At 36.2% G+C, this 11,318-nt stretch overlaps 1 protein-coding gene across 4 annotated transcripts in view; it reads left to right on the forward strand.

Moving 5' to 3' along the window:
* The window catches only part of FNDC3B (fibronectin type III domain containing 3B), a 296,648-nt gene that overhangs the window by 1,302 nt on the left and 284,028 nt on the right, over positions 1-11,318 (forward strand). The window contains exon 1 of one of the 4 annotated variants that reach the window (XM_039865041.1): positions 706-868. The exons of the other annotated variants lie outside the window; for them this stretch is intronic. The gene's annotated coding sequence lies outside the window, so the exon portion shown is untranslated. Of the gene's footprint in view, positions 1-705; positions 869-11,318 lie in introns of those variants that run through there. 4 annotated transcript variants of the gene reach the window in all.

The raw sequence follows: 11,318 nt of genomic DNA on the forward strand, positions 1-11,318 counted from the left end.
GGAGACAGGGCTGGGAGGTCCTGCGCCGCCGTTGGCGGGGAGGCTTCCAGGAGTGCGCGGTTGGAGTTGGAGCTTTTCGAATTTCGTCTCCCACCCTGCCATCCCTGACGAAGGGGAGCAGTGGCACTTTCTTTAAGATAGTGCCGTTTTCCGACTTCTTTAAAAGTTACAACTTTTTATTTTCTCTTCAGCCCAGCATTTTCTTGAAACAAAATTTTGAATTTGGCCAGGATGGGCCGACGCTGGATCCCCAAATCCACACGTTTATCTCTCCATCCCTTTTGGTTTCTAGTCTCCCTCCCCTTCTTCCATCCACACTTAATCATTTTTTGGAACGGGCGACGTCTTTTGTTGGGTGGGCACCCCCTGATTGCTTGTCTGTTTATTTTTTAATTTGCAGTTAATTTGCTTTGAATTTCGTCCAGTTTCCAGGCCTTGCTAGGGAAAGCAAAGGGATAGGGAATAAGTCACTTTTTTTTTTTTTTAAATGGAGAGAGGTGGGCATTGAGAAAGGGGTGGTTATGGGGCAAAGAGTCAGAGGTGTGGAGCAGACAGACCTGGAAGGAATGTCAACAACAACACTTTTTTTTTTTTTTTTGGAGGCTTTAGGCCTTGGGCTAAAGAACACTGCTCTGTTCTGATTTGTACTGCCTGAGTTGCTCCTCCACACTCAAGTTAAAGCTGTGACTCTGGGGGCCTGATCAACGCCTGGGAAGAGGTGGGAAGAGGCCCGCAGCCGATAGCCGGTGGCCCTGGTTTTGTGCCTGGTGTGGTGACCCTTGGTTCTCCCTCGTTGGAAGCCCACATACTTTGTGGACCCGGCGTTCAGTAAATTTCCTGTCTCCCTGGGAGCATCTGTTAGCAGAGGGTAAAGTCTTTGGGACTTCACTGAGGGAGGGTATAATTCTTACTTTGTTTAAACACTAGAGGGTCCACCCACAAGCTGGCTAAGAATGAGGCATAGCTGGTTAAAAAAAAAAAGTCATTAGAAATTGTACTTAAAATTGCATATGCTTTTAAAAGTATTTTTGTTTAAACGCTTTAAGAAAAAAATTCATCTGCAAAGATAGTGTTCATTTAAGAGATGTTAAGACTGCAAGATATCATCATGGAATAGGGGGTTGTAGCTTCTAATTACAGTATATACAATTTCAGAAAGATATTCCGGTAACCTTTTAAGACAGACTTTATAAATAGCTCACATCAGACCATGGCTGTATTTCAGAGCCAGTCTTACGGGGTTTGGGGAAGAACGCTTGGGATCAGTTAAGAAGCTCTAAGAACCCAGCTAGTAGTTTACTCAGTAGGAGTCTGTGCCCCTTTTGCTTAACACTTCATTTAACATGGTGGAATTTGATATAGCATCCCTTAGAAGTTAACCAGAAGAACTTCCCAAGGTTTTCAATTTTAGGAAAATGACATCCAGGGAGGGGAAGTGATTTGTTCAAGGTTACTGTCATAGATTAAAGTCCAATATAGGATTGTAATGATAGCTACTCTTTCTTGGATATCTAATGTGTAGTGAGCACTTTGTATTTTTTATCATTAAAATTCAAATAATAGTCTTTCAATTTAGGTGATATTATGGACATTTTACAGATAAGGCCATTGAGATTCATAGAAATTAAGTAACTTGTGTGAGATCACATAGCTACCAATGGCATTATAGAAGTTTCTTCAATGATGGAAATGGTTCTGTATCTGTGCTGACCAATATGGCAGTCACCAGGCACATGTAGCTGTAGCTATTGTGGGTTTGATATGTGGCTAGTGGGACTGAGGAACTGCATTTTAAATTTTATGTTCTTTTCATTACTTTAAACGGCTATTTGTGGCTAGTGGTTACCATGTTGGAGATCTTGGTGTAGAACTTTTTGATTCCCAAATTTATTCACATTTTACTGGGTTGTATTGCTTTTAGAGCTAGTTTGGTTTTCTTCCACATTTCCAGGAGATTTTTAGATTCAGCTCTTAAGTGGAATTTAAATGCTGAATTAGCTATAGCTCAATTTTGCTTTCACACTTTGAATGGATAAAAAAATAAGCCAATTATTATTATTTTTTAAAATTGCTTGCATGTCATGGTAAAAACTGATAGACAAAAACTTTAAATGACATTTTCATGTTTGCTTGAAATAATCGTTTATTAGGAATTGCTGAAAAGGCAGTCAGCTAGCTTGTTTTGGCTATTTTAGTGTGACAAAAAGAGTATAAATAGGCAACATGAAAAATCCCTAATGGGAAGTTAAAAAAATGACCTAAGACTTCTATTTACTTGTTCATTGAATGATTCTTTTTAAATGACTTAATAAATTTTAGGTAAATAATACTGCCAAACTGTCATTTAATTTTCCTTTTGTAGCTCCACAATCTGAAGAATTGAAATCCCTGCTTTACTATCAAGGAGTAAAATTCAAATGATTAAAACAGCAAGAAAGATTCTTTTGGTAGCAAATAGTCAATAGTTTTCTGATTATTGGATTTCATTTAATTCTGTTGCATTTTAGACATTATTTGATAGAATTTCAAGAACTTTCTGATTTTGTAAGAAATAGTGAAAATTTCAAGTCATGTTAAAGTAAGCATTCATTTGTCTGGATTCCATTCATAAATATCCAGTAACCCAATAAATATCTTTTCCTCCCTCCCTCCCTTTCCCTACTACTTTTGGGAAAAGACAAATGATTAATGATTTTTATTAGGATTTTTAAAGAGGTAACTTCCAGGTTCAGTATAAATCTATCTGCATCTGCTATACCATAGTTATTGTACTATGGGATAATTGCAGTTCATAATTCTGACGCTTAGCATTATATGATCCTGAATACCTACACTAGTAAATGAGCTTTTAAGCTGTATTATTTTAGTTTATGTGAATTGCATGGCTTCTAGCTCTCTGAAATTTGTAAATTCAACTATAGGTAAAGAAAGTGTCAGTGGGACTGTTCAGATAGCTGAAACAGCCTGTTCATACCCATTCCTGACCATTGGGAGCATAGTTACTGTCAATGAACGAGGATGAGAACCATGTTATAAATAGGATTATAGTGTTCTCGTGAGTGTGACAAATACAGGAAACATGATTTAACTCATGATGTATGGTTCCATTTGTAGTACTTCAAAGTGCTTAATACAAATGAGAGATAGTGAATTTTAAAACATAAAGATGTCAACATGATAGACAAAGATTAGAAATCTTATACCTCTAGTGAGGGCCACATCAGAGCATCAGTTTGAAATCAATATCTAGTCTGTCAAGAACTCATTTTACTTTTCAGGTGTATGCCCTTGATAAAATTGTGAGCCACTCTTAGTCTGGGTTTCCTCATTTTAATATAAGGAGAGAACATCTCATGCATACAGTTTTTCAAATGGTCGTCCTAAGGGATTAATTGGTCAGTGTACTGAAAAGTGTTCGGCAAAGCCTATGCAAACTCCGTATTTCATTATATTCCAAAGTTTAAAACTGAGCTGTTCCTACAGTATTTGCATGTTTTCAGAAACCTCCAAAAAGAAATTTATTTTTTTCTTTGTGATGAGTTAATAAAGTTTCAAGTTTTAGATTGCTGTGTTTCATTTTCTCCCAACTCCTAATGGAATAGTTGATTTGTGACCTCTGAAGTTCTACTGTACATAAGTCATCCCAGCTTCACGTTTTTGGAGTAGTTTTAACTTAGACGTGACCTGTAGCTGGTTAGCATTGCTTAAGTGGACAGGACAGCCTACTTGACTGAGGGTCGTTTTTGAGGTGGAGGGGAAAAAGTACAGTCTCTTAGAGGAAATGCCAATATTGAATGATAGAGGCTTTGGCTTTAGTCCTTATATATAATCTTAGTAAGCCTATTATTTGAGCTTTCAATAATTATAGCTGAATATGGGGGAGGAAAAGAATCATTTTCAGTGTAGAGATCTCTTTTTGCAGCCTACCTGTTTCCACTTTAGAAATCACAATTGCCTTTCTTCACATTAATGAGGTTAACCCATTAAATGAATTTTTTTGTGCTCAGACATTATTTTCAAGTAAACTGTAATTCTCATCGTTAAATTGCCGAGAATACACGTAGGGGGTTGAGGAAAAGCTTTATTCTTCAGTTTACTCTGAATGCCTTTGAATATATGGGAATATTCATAAGCATATATATTTTGTCTTAAACAATACAGTAAGGTATGGTATTATGTATTTTAAAAGGTAGAGATTACTTGAATCATTGTGGCTAGAGAGAGGCTAGCTTCTGTAGAAGCTAAGCACACATGTTCATGTTGGAAGGGTGATTTTATGTTTGGTACTTGAGCTTTTTGCAAGGTACAGCCAATGAGAGTCCAGCCCCTAGTCACAAGCTTGTCCAGAGAGGAGTTGTTTATGGTGCAATTTTAGTGTCAAGGATCAGCCTTTGGTGACCAAAAGTATCTGGAGTTAGGGATGGATGGGATCAGGGGCTGTGAGGCTTTTAAACCACCAACTATAAGTCAGGCGAGGTATGAACTTTGGTGATCAACCATTACAGGTGGGGATGTTTCTGAATTTGGGATTGGAGCAGTCCTTGAATCTTTTTCTCTTTTTTTGTCCCTAATTGAGATATGCAAATTTAGCATTCTGTAACTCCGGGATTGTAATTTTAATACCCTTTGGTGATGAGATGGCTTTGGCAGTACTCACTGTTGGTCCAGGCATTGGCTCCTAGTATGTTTTGTTTCTATAATATCATCACAACTGCTTGTCAATTTTTAAATAACTGGAGAGAGAAGATTTTAGTGAGATGGTGTTGAGCCAAAGTTAGCATTTTTGAGATTCTAGTATGTATTAGTGTTTAAAATGTCTTGTATTAAATGATTATATTTGAGTTTAAAATTCATTTTATTTCATTCCCTTGTTTATTGACTTAGGGCATTTATTGAGTTCTAGACTAGGTTCTTTGTTAATGGACTATTCTACTCTGTTCTGACTTTTTTTTTGGCAAATGCAAGGCGTTTTTCTGTTTTATTTACAGGGGTATTTTGCTCATATTTTTGGAATGTTGTATTGAGAACTGTCTGCCACCAACTCCTAGGGCAGGATGGTGGCAACTTTTTTGCTCCTTTCTGAAATTTGAGAAGTGTTAAAATTGGAGCACCTAAAGGCTATATTAAAACGAAATTTTTATTAGAATTTAAGGCTGCTGATACATCTTTGTTTTAACTCTGGAAGATGAAGATTTTTATAAAGGCAACCAATTAGAAAAATAAATTGATTAATACTATTAGTGTTCAATTATAAAAAGCTCTCAGTTGAAAGAATTGTCTACAAAATTGTCTTTATGCATGAGCAAATGTAGTATGAGAAATAATCGAAGATTCTAAAATCCCAGGAAATAACGTTTAATTTATTTTTAAGGGACTGAGATTCTCCACAGCTGGTAAAAGAGGGGTCTCTTAAAAATAACTCCATTGTTCTGGATGTAACTAATTAGGAATTTGCAATTATCCAGGCAAGTTAAGCATGAAGTTTGGCTTCCTATTCTATATGAAAAGGTTATTCTGTAACTGAAGTTTTAAATAGATCATAAAGGGAATATTTACCAAATTAGGAGAACAATCCACTTTAAAGCACCTTGGAAAAATCAATTTACTTAACAGCAATGTAAAACTGCAGTATGGGTTGAAGCTAGTTCCCATGCAGGGCTTTTCACAGGAGCCCTTGGAAGTCATTGGATTGCCATGAAGTAAATGTTGATATACTTAAAGTCATCATGTCAACTAGGAACAGTTTACCAGCAAAAGCTAGAACTGTATTTTTGTATGCAAAGTAAATCACAACAATAAGCAAATATCCACCTACTCCATCTCACCCCACCCCCACCAGTAGACTCCATCTGTGCCAGTAGGTTTGTTTTGGAGGTTTTCTGTTGACATTTTTTTGCTACTTGTTAATTTCTTTTGTCACCTGTAAGCACTTGATGGCAGATTGGTGAGAGCAGGTGTTAAAGATTTAAGAACGTCATTATTGCTTTTAGCTGCCTATCTGTCTTGCCTCGGGTGTGGGCAATGTTGTGGAAAGTCCTGGGAATAGTATTTAGATAAGCTCATTACCTGTTCTTCTCCACTTTCACTAAAGGAAGGCCTTCTGGGGCAGGTTAGTTCCAGGTACCATGTGAACTGACGGGTAAGAAGAGTAAATTTTTTTAAAAATACCTGAAGATATTTACATCTAGTTACTCAGACATGAGATTTTCTAGCATGTGACTGGTTTAGGGGTTAGGTTGACCAGTTTTTACAGTGCAAGTTGTATGTATGTGTAGGATACTTAGTATATTTGTAGGATATTACGCTCTTATATTTTAAAGTACTTTTTTCATCACGTTCTATATCTTCTATTTAAGTTGTTTAAGAGTAAAATACTAAAAGACTTTTTAGAAATTGCTGTTCCTGATTTTTTTATTGTGGTTTTCTTAGGAAAAATAATTCAGATTTAAAATAATAGAGGTAAATGTTCTGAATTAATGAATCAGAAAATATTTAAAAGGATATTGAACTGGAACCGTAGTGTATTGTTGGGAATGTAAAAAGATGCAATGCTGTGAAAGTTTTGCGGTTCCTCAAAAAGTTAAACATAAAATTACCTAGCAATTCCATTCCTAGGTATATACCCCAAATAATTGAAAGCAGAGACTCAAAAAGATAACTTGTACACCAGTGTTGACTGTAGCATTAATTAAAATATCCAAAAGGTAGAAAGGACCTAAGTAAGTGTCCATTCACAGATGAATGGATAAACTAAATGTGTATACACACAATGGAATATTATTCAACCATAAAAAGCTAGGAAATGCTGACACATACAACGTGGATGAACTTTGAAAATATTATGCTACGTGAAATAGGCCAGACACGAAAGGACAAATATTGTAATTTTTTACTTATATGGGTATCGAGAATAGGTAGATTCATAGAGACAGAAAGTAGAATAGAGATTACCAGGGGAAAAGGGAATGTGAGTTAATGTTTAATGGGCACAGAATTTCAGTTTAGGGTAATGAAGAAGTTCCAGAAATGAATAGTAGTGATGGTTGCGTAACATGCTGAATGTATTTAATGTCGCTGAATTATATACTTACAAATGGTTAAAATGGTAAATGTTTTGTTATGTATATTTTATCAATAAAAAGTGAAAACAAATATCGAAGGAGATTCATTCCACACTATCTGGTTGCCTGTTTGCTCCCCCATGGTTTACTCTATCATACTTGCGTGTATAGTTCCCCCCGCCCCCTTATATTGCAGCCTTATGGGAGATTCCCCTAGGCCGTTTTTGGAGATCAGAGTTTCTTTATTTTATTAACTGACTTTAATTTAAGAGGAGACTATTTAAAAGAAGTACATCTCTGAAGGGAAGGAAATACATTTTAAAATTTAGATGAACCAGGTAATTTATTAATATCCACAGACCGTGTAGGCACATAAAGATATTCTATCCTGAATTTCACTGAGTCATCTGAAAACCAGGGAGTAGGATGTACAATTAGACCAGTCGTATTTTCTAGCCTTTAAACATCTTATTCAATTTTGCAATCTTCAGTACGTTAGGAAGAATTTTGATTTCCACTTAGAGAAATGGTCTCAGTCATCTCAGCTAGTACTAACATTGGAAATGCATTAGGTGCTAACATTCATTTCTTTACTAAAACCTGTTGGAAGTAGTGAAAGAAAGCAAACATGTCATATTCTGTTTTATTCATCTGAATTTGTCTCTTGTATCTAATAATTTCATAGAAGTTACTGCTCTGAGTTTTTTTTCCTGAGACATTGATATTGAGTTTGGGTAGATTACTTATGAAAAGATGGCAGGATGTTTAAGTAATTAGATATAAAACATCAGATATAAATAAAGTGCATGCTAGGAATACTGAAAATATATAGACATTCAAATGGAAAGTTTTAAGTTCATATATGTACAAATAACCAGTTATAGGGGCTGTTACATACTGTGGACTGTAAAGTTTTTGCTATCCATAAGTTTATTAATTCCTGAACTGGAAAACAGTATGTAGTTGCAAGGGTATGGTGTTAGTGTGTATGCATGCTTTGCTCTTTATATGGGCTTATTTTCTTTGCTGGTCTGTTTTTGTGATCTACTTCTTAACTCTGCAAGTAGTCGGATCATTAGTAACTGGTACCAAAAGTTACCAACAGTCAGGGTCTCTATATATAGTAGAGATATGAAGAATTACAACATTATGTTCACAGCAGTCTTCATTGATTTTTAACTCATTTAAAACAAAAGAATGTCACATTCTATTTTGCTTATCCTCATTTTGTTAACAGAATCACCATTTTAGGTAATTAATCACTTCAAATTCTTCTAGCCCTTTATACTTTTCAGAACACTTCTCTGTGGTCTCATTGTCTCCTTGTCACCTTGACTTGAGTGTAGGGATGATTACCACTGATTTAAGGTCTTTAATGGTGAAGGCATAGTAAATGTTCATTGCATGGCTAGATGGTTGAACTAGGCTGAATGTGCCTTTTAAACTTAGTACCTCTCCTCAGGTACTTCTACTGAAGTTGACCTTTTTGAAGCATGAGCCGTGTTACAGACATTTTTGTGTTTCCACAGATTTTGAGTTTTTCTTTTTCTCTCATGGTAGGGATTTAATATTAAACAAATTAAAACAAAGGCATGAGTCATTTTCAGTGCAAACTTAGCCTTTCATGTATTGCTGTTTTAAAGTTCTGCAGAAAATACATGGGCTTTTTTCTTGTCTATATTAGATAGCTAATCGATTTCAAAAAAATTTGAATAAGTGGCTTCTATTTCAGTTTCATAAGAATGTGGCCCTTTTGTGTATTTTGCTTGTCTATTGGAATCGGTTGGGAATTATAAATTAATAAAATTATTTTTTCGAAAAAGGTAACTTTTCAGAGATTTGTGGTAGTTTAAAATGATCTTTTTGTAGAAAAATTCTAGAAGGGAGACATTAAGGGACAGAAAACAAAACCCCAAAATGTACTTTCCTGAGATGTTGGAGACTCAGATGAGAGAGTGGATTCTGTAGACTCGTGGCCAGAGTGTTCAGTGCCAAATTAAGCCTTGGAGAAAGGGTCAAAGAGCATGCCATGGAAACCTGAGGAGACTGGCCACAGTTGTTTGAAGGTGGAGTTAAAGTGTGCCTAAGTTAAAGAATTTCTTGGAGCATATTATAGGGGTGTATATGTGTGGCGGAAGGTATAGAGAGCTTGTATTCATTATGTCTGGGGCATTATGTCTTATTCATTAGTGTAGGATCTGGAAATGTTAATCGTTTCAGGTGAATAAGACAGACAAGTTTGGGAAACCCAGGCTTGGGAAATTGACCTTATTGACAGTCTGTCCTTTAAGTTTTTTAACCAATGGCTGGAAAGAAGTGAGGCGGGAGGAGTACTTAGGAGATCGGAGAACTCCAGTTAGGAACTAGGGGAGAATTTAAGGGATTTTGTCATATTCTTTGGGGTAAGATGATAACCAACTCTTGGCAGTTTGATATAGAAATGAGGACACATGTCATTTATATCCTAAACTTCCAGTCTGACCACAAGTCAGATGTAAAATGTAATAGAGGTGACCAGCAGTTGTCGAGCACCTACCATGTGCCAGGCATATTCATTGAACTAATTCTGGAAGGTAGATATTATTTCTGTCTGTGCACGTTTCCAGTATCCACTGCAGAAGCTGCTACATACCAGGTGCCCTATAAATGTTTGTTGAGTGAATTAAGATTAGAAGACATGCTCAAAAAGGTTAAAAAGGTCATCTAGATTGATTGCAGAACTTTTTTTCAGCTGTATCACACTGCTTCTCAGTAGTTCATGTTAATACCTTATTTGTATCTCCAGTCCTGGAACAGTGTCTTTGTGTTCCCAGGTAACTGAATGCCAAGTATTAGTTGACTGCCTTCCATGTGATCAACCTATTGCCTAAACTTTATTTTTGAAAAAATAATATTCTAGACATCTTTCAAGAGGGAGATTTTTCTAGATTGTTTTCTATAATAGCAGCTTAACTCTGGAATGAGAAACCAGAGAATAAAAGTATACTTCATAGAAAGTAACATGATACTCATTATAGTGAATGAGAAAAATCTAGAGCAGTTGGTAAAGAACTGGTGGTAGGGTTTTACTTCATTCAGACATTTGAAAACTGTGAAAGTCCTTTCCATTCTGTAGCAATATAGTTTTGTCCATCTTGCATTCCTCTCAGTGCTTTTCAATTTAAGTGAATTTATATGAAGATTCTGTGCTTATAATTTGCACCTGGAAAAGCAAGTCCTCTTATGCTCAACACTAACCCTTTCCCTCTTTTAAGGTTAATAGTTTGTGGTGTTTGGGCTGCACCAAGGCAGCCACAGGGATGGGACGGCACAGAATTGACTAAAACTGCCTCATCTCTGTAAGCTCAAAGAGCAGCTCTTGTGATTAATAAAAGGTGACCTCAGGATTCAGAGGAGCCCTGTGCTTTCCCAGACAGTCTAGGCTAAACCTGGGGAGCTGGCAACCCTAAATGCTTCCTTTGTTAGAAATCATGTAGCTCTCTACTCCATCTTTAGAAAGTGAGTTCACTGAAGGTGATTTAAGGACAAGGCTCTGAAGTGGGACCTGACTTGCTTTCTTTATTTGTGTTTCTGTGGGGCGGTGTGGATGAAGAGACTAATGAAGATGCTGCCCCCGAGGTTGTATTACCTAAAAACTTTTCTTGCAGCTTCACAGAAATGCTCCTCATGGCCCAAAAGGAGCTGTGTGCTTCTCTGGAGATTGTGTTTTCATAGAATGGTGAAGACTGTTAGAACTACCTTCTTGTTTCTTGAAACTTCTGCCCAGGAGGGAGGCCATAAATGATAAAACTTCTTGTGAGAGGACAGTACCCCAGAAAACTGCTCCTTAGTGTCTGGCAGGCCTTTGCCTTATTAGTCTTTCAGGGCTTCCTGGTGGTGATCCTCATGATGCAGATTACCATAGGATCAAACTAACTTTTAAGAGTACTTAATTTTTAAAATTCTATTTTTATACCCTAATATGTAAAGAAGACAGTTTTAAGGATCTATAAGCAAAGGAATATGTTTTAATTTTAGGATTTGGGAATTTTATTTGCTTATATATATTTTAAATTGCTTGGACCCTCTTCTATCCAACCCTTCATACAGTTTCACTACTATCACCTAAAAGTAGAGATTTACTTATAATTTCAGATAAGAGACACTAACACTTGCCCATGTATGTACCACTTATGTTCTAGGAAATTATAAAATCACTAGCTTCGAGCCACTTAGGAAGTTAAATTTTTAAAATACTGCTTTTTTTTTTTTTTTTTT

This window comes from Pteropus medius, unplaced genomic scaffold, assembly GCF_902729225.1.
Source record: "Pteropus medius unplaced genomic scaffold, Ma_sr-lr_union100, whole genome shotgun sequence".
NCBI classification, from domain to species: Eukaryota; Metazoa; Chordata; class Mammalia; order Chiroptera; family Pteropodidae; genus Pteropus; species Pteropus medius.